This window comes from Polistes dominula, unplaced genomic scaffold (genome assembly GCF_049000335.1).
Source record: "Polistes dominula isolate Pdom_NZ unplaced genomic scaffold, Pdom_raw_medaka contig_73, whole genome shotgun sequence".
NCBI classification, from domain to species: domain Eukaryota; kingdom Metazoa; phylum Arthropoda; class Insecta; order Hymenoptera; family Vespidae; genus Polistes; species Polistes dominula.
In genome coordinates this window covers 6783858-6797696 of record NW_028300951.1, presented here as the reverse complement: position 1 = coordinate 6797696, position 13839 = coordinate 6783858, and the positions used below count along the sequence as shown (strand labels likewise).

General features: G+C 25.5%; 1 protein-coding gene across 1 annotated transcript in view; it reads right to left on the bottom strand.

Annotated features, from left to right (window-relative positions):
• Nucleotides 1–18: 18 nt before the first annotated feature.
• The window catches only part of LOC107069084 (uncharacterized), a 176084-nt gene continuing 162263 nt past the window's right edge, over nucleotides 19–13839 (bottom strand). The window contains exon 8 of the mRNA XM_089172358.1: nucleotides 19–13095. The gene's annotated coding sequence lies outside the window, so the exon portion shown is untranslated. The remainder of the gene's footprint in view (nucleotides 13096–13839) is intronic.

Below are 13839 nucleotides of genomic sequence, written 5' to 3'. Positions count from 1 at the left end.
TTAATAAAAGGCATGATAAATTTTTCAACATTTTTTTACTAAAGAAACATATTTCAGTAACGAACACACACGGACAAATCAGTGGTCGAACTAAACCATACAAGATTAGGGGCTTCTCTATTTCATTTTTTTTCTTTTTTTTTTTTTTTACTTTTTCTTTGCCTCTAATAGATTACAATGCTTTTTAGTTACCTCCATTTTATTTTTATTTTTTATTATTAATCTTATTTTATTTTATTTTTTATTTTATTTTTTATTTTATTTTACTTTACTTTACTTTACTTTATTTCGTTCTTTTTTATTTTTTTTTTTGGGTTATCTTTTTTTCTTTTTTTTCTTCCTTTCGTTTAGCTTTTCGGGTATATAATAGGATATTCATAGATATAATTAGTGTTCTTTTTTTTTTTAATTTTTTTTTCCTTTTCCTTATTATTTTTGTATTTTTCTGTTAATTATTATTATTATATCTTTCCTTTTTATCTCGCTTACTTTTTATTAGCACTGAAATTATCAAGCGGTATCTCGAAGTTTCCCGAACCATCCATCCATCCATTCAACCAACCATCCATTCATCCCCTTTGCTCGTAACCACCTGAGCCTACTTACACGTTTTTATTATCGATCAATTTTTCCCTTCTTTCGATCTTTTTCGTTGCATACGTACACACACATATGCACATACATTAAATACATATACATACGCATACGTAAGCACACGAAAGATAGTAATCGTAAAACTTTCCTTGTCGATAAAAAAAACGCAATAATTTGTTAACCATTTTGTTTTTGTTCCAATTCTTTTTTCGTTTCTTTTTATTTTTCGATCGTCTCAAAATGATCTTATACGAGATCATTTATGATTATATTATATCATATTATGATCATTATGATCTATGAAACAAGTCTTAATTAATTTATTTTAATATACATATTTTTCTAACACGTGGATATATTTTGTTTATATATTTTTTCTTTTATTTTTATTTTTTTCTATATAGATACACAATTTATCGATCTCAACGAAAATTAATTTTTAACAATTAGAAATAATAAAACGTGAAATAATTTATTTTCCAATAATTTATATCTTGTATAAATTTAATAAATATACGAATAAAATTTGTATATTAATTTAATTATAATCTTACGCGCGATATAATATTTTTTATTAGTTTTAAATTATAAATAAGATAAACAATATAAAAACTGATCTACCATCTCGTTTGTGTCGTATGTTCTTAAATTCTTAATGTTCGTAATGTTAAATAATAATGTAATGTAAAAAATAAAGTCGTAATGTTCTTAAATTAAATTAATAAAAAAAAGAAAAGAAATTCTCGAGATAAGAGATCTTAGATAATAAAAAATAATAAGAAAAATATACATTTTCACGTTTTATAGCAAACTCGGTAGGTTAACGCCCAACCATTTCTCCCCTATCATTCGAGACGATCGACGTTCTTTTAAATATTACGAAACGTTTTATTTGAAATGGACCAAACGCACCGTCCCGTTTAATTCGCTCGGTTACGAGCAAAATGATTTATAATAATTCTTCGATCATTTTTTTTAGTAAAGAATCCTGAAACATTTCTACAGATAGTTATACCCCTTCTCCTATTATTTATTCATTTCTTTCACTTCACTTCATTTCATTTCATTTCATTTTATTTTCGGTTTCCTTTCTTTTTCGTATCATTTTTAATTATCATCATCATTTTCATCTTCATCATCATCATTATTATTATTATTATTATTATTGTTATTATTATTATTATTATTATTATTATTATTATTATTATTATTATATTATTATTATATTATTATTATTATTATTATTATTATTATTATTATTATTATTATTATTATTATTATTTATTTATTTATTATTTTTTTACTTATTTTCATTCGTTTCTTTCGCGACAATGTTTTTTCGGGTGTCGAGAATTAACGCGCATTATTTTAAGTTTATTTGTTTTTGTTTTTTTTTTCTTTTTTTCGTTTATCTTTCTCTTTCATTCGTTCATTCATTCGCATACACATCATACACACAGACGTAACGTACACATACGTAAAGAAGACGCGCGCATACATTGACACGTGAAATGTGCAATAAGATTATTTCTATCTTTTTTTTTATTTTTTTTTGTTTATCTCATTTGTATGCACACATACATACATACATACAAACGTACACAGATTCGCGTAGCAGCACATACTTTTTAGTTTCGAAATACGCAAGAAGAAAAACGTTCTACTAATAAAAAGTTTTCACTTCAAAAACACATTTTTCTTTTACACACGTTTTCCGATTAATTGAATGTTTTTTTTTCTTTTTTTCTTTCTTCACGACAATTGTTTTAATTAATTGAATAATTAATAATAATAATAATTTTATACATCAGAATTAACTCGAGCGAATTGAAATATTTCGCTAGATCGCTATAGTTAATTATAAACTATAGTAGAACAGTTAAATGTGTATGTAAATGTTTTTGTTATTTTTTTTTCTTTTCTCTTTTTTATTTTTTTTCATATAAGTATAATTTTCTTTGGCATTTTAAATATTTGAAAATTTTACGCGTTTTCATTTCTCCTTATATGTTATAATAGTTGTTCTTTTTTTTTTCTTTTTAAATTCTTCACACATTTTGTTGTTCTTCATCTAAATTAATCCTTTCTCCTATTCTTGTTCTAAAGTCTTTCTTTGGAATACGTGTACGTGTGTGTTAGTAGTGTATCGGAATTTAGCACACATACATAAATCCGTGTGCACGAGCTCACGCGTGTTTATTACGCAAGTTTATAAATATATAGTATACAATAAGAATAACATTATACAGCAGTATGCAATCATAGTAGTAAAAAGTAAAAATAGTATGAAAAATTATTGTATTGTTTCCCCCGATATTATACTTATTGTTACCGCCGATGCTCCGTATACTCGAAATTATAAATGCAAGTTCGGATAATTATTTACATATACATATACATATATGTATAGTCTCATTAAATATACATGCATATATAAGTATGTGTATAGTGTGTAAAACGTGTATGTATTTTTTTAACTTCACCACTGTTTTTATTTCAATCTTATATTTTTCATTTACTATTTTATTTCATATTTTATCGAAAAGAATTCAAAATCATTAAAAAAAAAAAAAAGAGTAAATTTAATTCAAAAAGAAAACAAGGGTTAAATTTTTAATCATTAATTATCTATATAGCTTTTATCGTTAAAATATTTTTAAATAAAACTAAGTATACGAAGTAGATTATTGATTTGTATAATTATACATAGTAGTATAACTAGCAATTCTTAAGATTATTTCAAAAAGAACATTTTTTTTTAATTTATTTCAAACAAATCTATTGTAAACGCAATAAAAAAGGAAGAGGGTATGGGGTACGGGGAAGGGGGATGAAGTCTAAATATTTTTTAAATTATTAAATTATAATTTTCGTTTTTTTTCCTTGTGTGTTTTTTTTTCTTTTTTTTTTTTTTAATAATGTAAGCGAGATTTAAAACTCGCGTTTTTCGATAATAATTCCGAGCACGGAACGTATAATCTAAATGCTTCTTCGTTATTGTTTGTTTTTTAAAATTACGTTTCTCATTCATTTAAACGTTTATTAAATTATGTAAGTAGTCATGTCGTTACAAGTATAAACATTATGATACTCAACTCGTGTATTATTATACACGAAATCATTCAATATTCTTGTTCATTTTCTTCTTCTTCTTCTTCTACTTCTTCTTCTTCTTCTTCTTCTTCTTCTTCTTCTTCTTTTTCTTCTTCTTCTAATTCATTTTCCTTTTTTCTTGAACTTTTTTCTCTTTCTAATCGGTGATATAGGATGAGATCTCATGATGAAAATTATGACTCATGGTGGTGGTTTACGCGATATGAATAAGTTATTACAATGATGTAACTGAATGATCTTTCTACTTCTTATTTTTGTATTCCTTTTTTTTATGTTTTTTTTTTTTTTTTTTTTTTTTTTTACTTCTCGTTATCTTACGACAGTAAATTGGTTTCAGTTGATTATTATTTTTTTTTGTAGTTTTCTTTTTTTTTTTTTATTCCATTTCTTTTTCCTCCTTATTCTTAGAGTGAAATGAATTTTTGTTTTTATATACCAGTCGGTTAAAAGTTCACTTTTCTCTCACAAAGATAATATAATTAAAATAGTATTCGTAAAAAAATTAAATTTATTGACGAGAGATAGAGATCGATTGCATTTATTATCTATTTATTTAATTAATTTATTTAATTATTTATTTATTAGATTGAATTAGGTGCGTATACGCGATATGAATCGATATGATCGTCTGATTGATAAAATGACGTGTTTTATTTGTAATTTTTTTGTTTAATTATCATTCTAAAAAAAAGAAAGTAAAACAAAGAAGATTAACATTAGTTATAATTGTTTAAAAATAAAATATATATATATATATATATATATATATATATATATATATTTTCTTTGAAATAATAAAGATACTGACAGATAAAAAATTATAATTCGAGAACGAACAATCTGCCATTTCGATCGAGGATCAGTCTCCGTTTTTCTATTTTATTTTATTTTTTAAATAAATAATTTTCGATCATACTTATCGAGATATGCTCGTTCAGACACAAGATTATGTCAATTTTTGTTCTTTTATTTTTTCTAGTAAAGTCGAATGATGTATGAGAATGTTTGACGAATATTTTTTTTCTTTCTTATTTTTGTTAAATTTAATTTTCATACGTGTATACATATATATGATTTTTTTTAGTGGGGTAGTGATTTATCTCTTCGATGCATTGATGAATGTTTTCTTTTTTTGTTGTTTAATGGATTTCGAAAACGACTTGTTATTGTCCGTTTTATTTTTGTATTATCATTTATTTTTTATTTTGTATTTTTTTATTTTGTATCCCACACTTTGTAATTTTATTTCCCTTTTTTTAAGAAAAACAAAAATTTTTCTTTTTGGAGATCGGTTGTGCGATGTTATATTCTCGAATCGAGAAAATATTTATTACTTATCGTTTATCTGCGTATTGGACAATCGTTTTTCCATTTGATTAACGATCGATAATGATTAATTATTAATTATATAAAAAAAATACAACGAATCTACGAAAAATGATTGATTAATTATATTTCATAGATTTAATTTAAATTATATATTAATGTATATGTAATAAAAGGAAAAAAAAAGCTATGTATATAAATGAATTTAAAAAATGTTAATGTTCATGATATAATTCACTCACATATTATTATAATTAAATTATAAATTTGTCCATACGTAAAAGTTATTAATTATTTTAATGGTCAATAGGATAAACAATTTGTCCAATACAAATCTTAAATCTAATTTAAAAGCCACATCTGCCGTTGGTCTAATTGATCAAATTACACGTACGCAATTATCTTTTCATCTCTTGTTAATATTTTTTATTATGATTTCTTTTTTTTCCTTTTTCTTCTTTCTTTTTTTTTGTCCTTCTTATTTCTCCGATCAAATCGTTGTTCGGCAAGATTTTAACAAATTGTATGACGGACACGTATTATAATACGTTTATTATTATTATTATTATTATTATTTTCTTCTTTTTTTTCTCACTTGATAAATTATTTTTTGCAAGACACATTTTTTGTTTCGATTTTACATATTGTATTTAGCTTCAAATGCAGAGGCATATTTTATCGAGCAGTATATCACGCTATAAAATATTATTATTATTATTATTATTATTATTATAATTATTATTATTATTAATATTATTATTATTATTATTATTATTGTTAGTAGTAGTAGTAGTATTATAACAGTTTAAAATATTATATTAGATAAAATATATATATATAAACGATTATTTTATTTTTTTAATTCTTTTTTTTTCTTTTTTCGTTTCAAAAATCCTATTCGAATGCAGTCAAGTCAAAAATAGCTCGGAGTTCATGTAGCTTCTCTCACGAGGAAGAACTGTACTGTCTCTCTCGAGAAACTGGTCGAGCTGCCTTTTCACGAGTTAACATCCGCTTCTTCTTCTTCTTCTTCTTCTTCCTCTTCTTCTTCTTCTTCTTTCGAGAGAGAAAGATCTCGAGGAAGATGAAGATAAAATAAAAAATAAAAAATAAAAAAAGAATATAAATAAAATTAATTAAAAAAAAAAACATGAAAATTTTTGTATTGGTTGGAAATAGGATATAGGATAGATCTAACGATTTTACAATATTGATTGAAACCGAACCGTTTCATCGAAATCATGTTCAGAATGATCATTATCATTAAAAAAAATCTATCTTCATTTTGATTTAAATATTCTCATTTTAAAAATGTTCGATATGCTAAATGATGATATATATGTATATATATATATATGGGGGATTTGCTTATATGCACTAAGCTCATGAGATCTATCGCGTACGTGTAGTTCGTGAATTTTTTGAATTATATTTGTTGTTGTTGGTTATTTCGGAAGAACATAATTTACATAAAAAATTTGAATAGAAATCTACATTATCGATATTTGATAATTGATCGAGTCTTCGCAATCTTTCTCATCTATACAATTTTGTAGATAAGTTATAATATCTTCTTTATCGATCATAGATAGATTATTTCGAAAGATTATTTTTTCTAACATTATTATAAACAATACAAATTTAAATAAATCATTTATATTAAAGAAATGTGTAATTCTTATCGAACTTGTTTTAAGAAGTATTATTTTTCTTTCTTTATATAAATATTATAATAATTATCAATCGAGCAACTTCATCAATTGTGTATTTTTTCTTTTCGTTACGATTAATAATTATTCGAAGAGAGTAGAACGATAATTTTTAAATTTAACTCGAGATTGAAATACAACGAAACGAATTTGAATATATGGACCGTCTATTTTGAGAGTGGTGTAAGTCCACTTTCTCTTGTTTCAAAAAAATTAAAGGTTTTCATATCAATGACTACTCAATTTCTTTTACCGACCAATTTTAAATTGTACAAAACGTGGGCACTTTTTAAGAAATTAAATATTAACTAATAATCCATAAAAAGTTTACATTACATTAAGCATAAATTACGTGATATCTCATTTTTTAAAAACTGGACTTACACAACTTTCAAAATAAGTGGTCCATATATATAATATAATTAATATAAGCTTATTAATTTTTAGCTTAATAAATAATCAATGTTATTATATATATACATCTCTCTCTCTCTCTCTCTCTCTCTTCCTTATTTTTTTCTATCATTATTATTCGCTTTGACATTTATTAACAAACGATCGATAAATAATTATATATGAATCGTAATCGTTTACTTTTTAAAACGTTTTCCCATCGAATTTTTAGTCATTCGTTTCAAAACTCATGCAACGCAACGCAATATTTCTCACCATCTAACAATTGAATGGAAAAAAGAGATTGATTATAGAGAGAATCTTTTTTTTGTTTTCCTTTCTTTTCGGTACGTTTTTTTTTTGCTCTTTTTTTTGTCCTTTTTTCCTTCTTTTTAATTATTAACCCTGTGCACTCGAGCGGTGACTCTTAGACACCACTGCATGTGATGCGACAACTTGCATCAACTTTGCCCGAGCGAAAAGGTTCTCAAGCGCAAAGGGTTAATATTATTATTATTATTATTATTTTGACGTTAACGACATTAAACATTCAACAAAGTTTTGATCTACTTATCCGCGAGACAATCAATTTTTTTCTAATTTTTTTTCTTCTCAATTTTGCGACGACTTTCAAAAATTATCGTCGAAACGTTTTTCTTTCTCTTTTTTTTTTTTATCTAACAACTACATATAAGTTATAATTCAATACAATTTATTATATACTTTTCAATTATTATTGATTCACTTTATCTTCTTTTAACATTTTCCTTCATTCGTGATCGAAAGAAACGTTCGAGAACGTTTACGTTAACAAATTTCTTTGAATTTCAACTATCCTTTCATTTTTTTTTTTTTTTGAAAGGAAAAAATAATATCAACGAACGTAACTCTCGATCGTTCGAATCGAACATTTTCAATTAGAAAAAAAAAAAACATAAGGAAACATCATCTCTTTTCGTTCATTTCTACAAAAAAAAAAGAAACAATCGCAATTTGGTTTCATCGATATGCATAATATTACGTACAATAATCGAATGATATGATTTATAATTTATTGATATGGTAGTTATTTAACGATATGCTGTATTTTATCATTCTCTTTTTATCTCGTTATTTCTTACCAAATCCGTAAGAAAAAAAAACTTGCTCGTACAAACCAACATGCGTATTTTCAAATAAAATTATTCAAATTATATCTCTCGTTTTGATCTATCATTAGTTTACGTCGTTTGTTCATTAAACATTATTCTACGTCATCGATTCGAATTCATTTTCGTTAATTTTATAAATCGATCCTCCCCTCACTCTCTCTCTCTCTCTCTCCCTCTCTCTCTTTCTCTTTCTTTTTCTTTTTCTCTTATTGTTTAATAAATCCTTATCAATAATTTCATTCATGTCACTCAACTTTCATTTCTGAAACGAAAGACGAACTAAATAAAAAAAAAAAATATATATATATATATAAATGTGAAAAACTTTTTCCTAATTTTGGAATATTTTGTTTACTCCCCTCTTCCTTCAACCCCTTCAGAATCTTGATTTTTTAATATACTAATTTAATGATTTCATCTCCTTGTTTATAATATACATTCTCTTTATCAATCCTTCATGGATAATTTCATCCACTAAAAATCTCATTAATTATTTCCATCATTTGGAAAAAGTAATTGTTATTTAAAAACAAAACAAAAATGAAAATCTTTTGCGTTAAATTTAGAGAAATGTTTTTTTCATAATAAACTCATATCGTTTGATTAATAATAATTATTAATCATTTCTTATTTGCTTATTATCTCTCTCTTTTTTCTTCTGGTATTTTTTTTATCTTTCTATATCATTTTCTTCTATCATTTTCATTTTCATGGCAGTTTTTAGCTAGCTTACGTGTGTCCGAATGCAAAACTGTATCGGAATACAAAATTTTAATTAACCTGTTTACATTACACGCTAATCTTCACACATTCTTATTCCCTCTCTCTCTCTCTCTCTCTCTCGCTTTCTCTTTCATTCTTTAACACTAAACCCATCTGTTTATAAATAAAAAAGAATATATATACATTTTACTGTCATTCAATTGGCTAAAATCTTATTCTATATTAATACTTAAAGGATCGAATATTATAACATTTTTAGTAGGCTTACTTCAAGGCCAACTATTTTCTCGTTTAAAAATGAAAAACAAGTATTATGCATATAAGAAATTAAATATAATTTATATATATATATGCAAAACACTGTGTATTGGAATACAAAATTTGAATTAATCTTGTAACATGCTAATCTTGACACACTCTTATTCTTCTCAAATATATATATGTATATATATATATTGATTTTTTTTTAAAGATTCATTTGACAACCCACGATAGGAATAAGTATATGCGAAGTGTCGATAGGTTTAATGTTAAATTATTCTGTCTACCAATCGCATTCATCCAACTTTGTCCCTATTATTATCCTTCTCAACGACTCGTAATAAATAATATTTTACGAATAATAATTCATCTTATTGATTTAATCAAAATTCAAACTGGGGAGATCGAATCGATTTAAATCCTTCCTTTAACAGCGATACGAATTTTGTCATATTCATTTTTTTTTTGTATTGATAATCTATCATTTTTATTTATCCGTTTTTCCCCTTCCTTCATACCTCACCTCATCCTATCCTCAACTCTCATTCTCTTTCTCTTTCTCTTATGTTAGATTATTTCTTGTCATATCTTTTTCTTAAACATTAAGTTTCACGTTCCATTTTCCGTTTCATTTTTCATTCCATTCTCTCACATCCTTCACCCCCAATCGCCTCTCCAAATTCTTTTTTACAATTATTATTTCGTTCTTCAGACATTTCTTTCTCACTTTCTATTGTAATTCATTCTACATATGTATACTTGATATTATTAATAAACATTTTTTTTTGTTTTAAATTATTATTATCATTATATTATTAACATATTCGTCGTAATTTATGAAGACGGTACCAAAAAGCTCAATTGGCTGATTGGCTGGCTTGCTTTTTATTGTAAAGGTAGATCAAAACTATATTACAATTACGATTGAAATAATTAAATTTATTTGAGGATAAAAAGGAGAAAAAACAAAAGAAAGAAAATAAACGCTCGAAATAAACTAGTTATATTGATAGAAAATTAATTTATAAATAAATAAATAAATAAATAAATAAGAGTAAAAATAAAATTAAAAATAAAATGATCATCTATTATTTAATTGAATTCGTTCGTCAATCAAACGAGATCCATCTCATTTTTATTGTCCTCACCCGAACAGGCAGTGTTTGTTAGTTAGTTTAATAGTTAGTCAGAAGTTATTGTTTTTTAATCAAACAAAATTTCAATTAATAATCAAATGGAATGAAAGTAATTGAAAAAAGCATTACTTTAAATGTCCTTGTTATTTTTGTTTTCGCGAATAGGTGATTGGTGGGACAGTGGTTGTGAAGGAAATGACGGTGATGGCGATGATTATAGAAAGAAAGTGGTTGCGGTGAGAGAAAAAGTAAGGGGAACGTTCGTGATTCAACGATCAAAGTTTTGATTATATTTTTCTTTTTTTCTTTTTCCTTTTACGCAATTAATTTTCTTTTACTTCACCTTTTCTTTTTTTGTGGAAATTTTATCTTCTTGTATTCCTTGCAAATGAAATAAATATGTATACATAATTTTTATTTATTTACTTATCTATTCCTGTATATTTATTAAATCTTTGTCATGATTAATCATCTTTTTTATCGGAATATTATTTCTTTTTTGCAAGAACGTTGTAAATACGCGAACGTGTCCCTTGGGCGTGCGATTTATCGGAAAATCCATCGTATCTCCCACCCACACCCCTCATTCGAAAACCTCTCGATCGTCGATATGATTTCTTTTCTCTCTCTCTCTCTCTCTCTCTCTCTCTCTTCACACACAACACATACATATATACATACGTATACATATACAGATATTCTGTCGAGAAATTGGTGAGATAAATTCGCATGAATCTATCTATCACATTCCCGTATGTGTGTGTGTGTATGTAACGTGTATGATATATTTTTATGATATGCACATAGTAGATAGAGAGATATGCATAAATTATTTCTGTATTATGTAATATCTATGCATGTATAGATATGTATTTATGTATTTATGTATGTATACACGAATCTATGCATGGATATATATGAATGTATGAATGTGTGCATGTAACTGATCGTAAAACGCATCACATGTTTCTAAGATATGTATTTATGTTTATATATATATGTATGTGTGTGTAATATATTGAACAGAGAAATGTCACAGTAATGTAACGTGTATATTTTTCACGAAAAATCACTACCACATTTACATTTACATTGGCATTCACCAATACTACACCACCATCACCATTACCATCACCATTATCATCATCATCATAGAAAAAGAGGAATAGGATGAGAAGGAGGAAGTTCCACCTATGTTCTTTGGGTTCATACAATAAGTATATATATATAATATGTGATATGTGTGTGTGTATATATATATATAAATATATACATATATATGTATATATTTTTCTTCGTATTTATTTAGTTGGGTATCTTCTTTTAATATTTCACAAAATACACACACACACAGAAAATACCTGGGTTTACATGACTAGACAAAATAATAAAACAAAACAAAACCAAAAAGAATATAAAAAACGCACAAAAGAAAATGTAGTGGGGGAAAAAAAAAGAAAAAGAAACGAATATCTTTCAAATATTCCACCCCATACGACATAAATCAAAAAACCACTGCAAACTGCAGTTAATCGAATTTCTTCTTGCTTTCGTTCTGTGTTTCTTGTACTATTGTTCACCTGAATAATAAAAAAGAATAAAAAATTTGAAAATAAGAAAATAAAAATCCCGCGTATACGCACGCGTTTAGGATTTTGTCGTTTCGTCGAGCATGGTCAGAAATTCATACATACGAACTATGCATACAATACACACACATACATACTAAACGTGTACAATTGTCCCTTATACAAACGACAAGGATTTATCGTATTATACTACTATCCGAATTTAATTGCATATCGATCATTTTTTTCTTTTTTCTTTTTACTCTCGCGCATATAACGCCAATACTAAGCCAGCAGCAAAATCATTATTCAAATTTATTATTATTATTATTATTATCATCGTAGTCATCATCGTCATCATTTTCATCATCCTTGATCTTCTAATTATAAATTTGTCTCGTAATCCTTTCGAAAATATCCTTCCTTCTTGTTGTCGATGTTCATTTCTTTCCTTCGCTTATTACAATTTGAATCTTATTGTTTGTTGATGTTTTATTTTTATTTTAAAAAACGTATTATCGAAAATAAAAAAAAACCCATACGAATTCTTTTACCAGTTTTATGGGTATATGTGTGGGGGTGTGTTTGTATGTGTTTTTATTTTCTTTCCTTTCCTCTTCTTTCTTTTTTCATCTTCTTCTTCTTTTTTAACGTGCGAATACTCCGAAGGTGTCTTTTTCCTATTATCTTTTTTTTACTTTACACACATCAAAAAAAAAAAGAAAACAATAATGGATCCCCTTTTTTCTTTATGGGAGAATATTTTGATTCTGCTTCTTCTTCTCTTTGAATATTTCGATGGTTTTCTTTAAAAAAAAAATAATAATAATAAAAAACAAAATAAAATTTATGTTCCTTTTTGGATCGATGGTAAAAGTTTCTTTGTTGTTGTTGTTGTTGTTCTTTGTTTTGTTTTTTCTTTGTTGCGTTTCGATGTACGCCACGTCTGATAACACATACACGACTGATAAAAATGCGTTTTAATGTTAGATTGTTAAGACGGAAGAGGAGACGACGAATTTAATCAAACTTCATCTCTTGTATTATTCTTTTTATGGGGGAAGCGGTAAGGGCACCACCGCTCCTTTTGCACCCTGCGGGCTCTGGTCCAGGCCTGCCTCTGAAAAATAAACATTTATTATTATTAATTAGCTGTATTATTATTTAGAGTTTATAAATAATGTAATATATATATATATATATATATATATATATATAACATATATGATGAATGAATAAATATAATATATAATATAATTTATATATTTATAATTAATATTATTATTTTACCAAGTTGTATTACTACAACATAAAAATTATTCGTACTTAAAAATCTATCAAAAACAACTAGGTGATTTTTGAACGAGTAAAAAAGCATATATGTATATATACATTTAAATGGGACACACCCTGTATATATATTATACATAGTAAAAGATATATATTTTATTCTTTCATATATAAATGTTACCAAAAGATAATCGCAATTAACGCTCTCTTATGTTCCATAAATAATTAAATTTACTTAATTTTGTTTGTTATTATATTTATATTGAATAAATATAAACGATCAACAGTATTCAGATCAGTTTGTATTCTAATCAAATGATCATTTTGTACATGTAAATATATTTATTGAATGTTTAAATATTGATAAGTTAATATTAATAAAAAGAGAAATGATAGAACAAAATTATTCACATTTAATTATTGTTCATTTTGTACGTTTTATTATTAAAAGAAAGTGTGAAGAGAAAGTGTTTTAAATATACACGATGATTCTTGGAACGGAGGCAGGTAATAACTTTTTTTAAGTAACAATAGAAAAAGATCATAAAGAAAAAAGTTATATGGCACAACAAAT